Source organism: Lolium rigidum, chromosome 1 (assembly GCF_022539505.1).
Source record: "Lolium rigidum isolate FL_2022 chromosome 1, APGP_CSIRO_Lrig_0.1, whole genome shotgun sequence".
Lineage (NCBI taxonomy): Eukaryota > Viridiplantae > Streptophyta > Magnoliopsida > Poales > Poaceae > Lolium > Lolium rigidum.
The window spans coordinates 328,445,936-328,448,187 of NC_061508.1; positions in this window are offsets into that span (position 1 = coordinate 328,445,936).

Here is a 2,252-nt window from a genome sequence, read left to right on the forward strand (position 1 = left end):
AAGCATAAATAATATAACAATATATACCTATATGTCTTCTTAATGTTAGTTTTAAAAATTTCACCAAAATTGGAGCGATCAAGCTAAACATAGTGGCAGATCATATAGTCGTACCAGTCTCAGAGTGCTTTTATGCAAGATTGTAGCATCCTAGATGGAGTAGTTATTTTTCATGAAATTGTCCAAGAACTCCATAATAAAATTTTGAATGGAGTTGTTGTAAAAATTAATTTTGAAAAATCCTTTAATAAGGTCAAATGGTCTTTTCTTCGGTAGACTCTCAAAATGAAAGGCTTCTCTGTAGAGTAGTGTGCTTTGGTTCAAAGTTTGGTGTCATGTGGTGGTGTTTCCACTAAAGTTAATGATGACGTTGGAAACTAATTCCAAACAAGGAAAGGGAGTAGACAAGGCGATCCATTATCGCCCATGCTTTTTAATATTATGGCTGATATGCTTGCAACTTGATTGAGCATGCAAAGTCCGATGGTAACCTGTAGGTGTGATTCCTCATTTTGTTGATGTCGTGAATATGACCACGACAGGTACTACGGGGCGTAGCACTACATCGATGCGGGGGTAAGGTGGCATAGCCATCTGCGGAGCGAGGTGCACATGACACGGGGTTTTACCCAGGTTCAGCCCCTCTGGAGAGTAAAAGTTCTACGACCTGCTAGATCTATTGCTCACAAGTGTTTTACAATGGGGTGTCGCAGTCGGCGTACCAACCAAGAACTATGGAGATGAGGCAGAATAAGATCGGATCCCTTCTAGGGTTTAGCCCGGGGGTTTATATGGACACCCCCGGTCTAAGGTTTACATGGAGATAAGATCGTATCTAAATGATCCCTATAATTCTGGGATCCTTTGTCCCGCGCCCAAGTCTTCAACGGATTCACTCGCCTGCAGGCCTCTGGGCCGGTCACCGTTCTTCAGGGTTTTAGGCCCAATCGCACAGGGTTTAGGCCTAGTCGCCATGACCGACTGGACTCCTCTTGTGTCTTCTCTCCTGCAGCGAGTGAGACTAATGGTGGACCCCCTTGGGTATAAACCCATCAGTTGATGGTGGTTTATCAATCCTATTACCGATAATATAATTATTTTTATGGAACATGACATTGATAAGGCTCGTAACCTAAAGTTAATTCTCTCAGCTTTCGAACAACTATATGGTCTAAAAATCAATTTGCATAAGAGTGAGTTGTTTTATTTCGGCGAGGCTCAAGATAAGGCCGATCAGTAGTTGTTCTAAGGTAAGTTTCCTATTAGATATTTAGGTATCATGATTTCATTATCAGAGACTTCCAAATGCGGAATGGAAATTGTTGGAGGAGCGCCCGTTAGCTAAGATTGACTAGTTGGAAGGGTAAACTATGATCTTTGGAAGGGAGACTGGTTCTCGTTAATTTAGTACTCATCAATATGGTACATATATGACTTCTTTCTTTCAATCTCCATGGGAGTGTTGAAACGTTTGGATTGTTTTCGATCAAGTTCTTTCGGCAAGGGGTTAGTAAGAAAAATAAATATTATTTGGCTAAGTAGAATGCGATTTTCTGCCCTAATGATCAAAAGGGCTCGGAATTCATGACCTTGAGGTCAAGAATAGAGTTCTTCTTGGTAAATGGATTTATAAACTTCTTAGCGACAATATGATGTGGCTAACTCTTCTATAGATAAAGGGCATAGGCTCACATGCATCATCTTAGGTTTCTTGGAAACCGGGAGATTCATAGTAATGGCGACGAAGAATTGTTCTTTTCATATGGTTCTTTCTCTATTGGGGATGGCTCGGAGATAAGGTCCTAGGAGGATAAATGGCCTGATAACGGGGCACTCCACGAACAATATCCAACTATGTACAATATTGTGTGTCTTAAATGCGGCATGGTCACTAAGGTGATGAAAACTTCACCACCGGATGTGATGTTTAGACGAGATCTAGTTGGTCAAGGCTAGCATCATAGAATGCTTTGCTACAACATATGGCTTTGGTCCATTTAACGCAGGGGGCGATGAATTTCAATGGAATCTACATCAGAGTGGCAAGTTTTCTGTTGATTCTTTGTACAAAGCTTCATTCCAATCAGACATGCCAGTTGATAATAACAAAAAATTGGAAGATGAAGATTCCACTAAATACTAAGGTTTGTGTGTGGTATCTTTTTCGAGGTGTGATCCTCACCAAAGACAACCTTAGGAAATGCAATTGGCATGGAAGCAAAATATGTGTTTTATGTCATCACGACGAGACT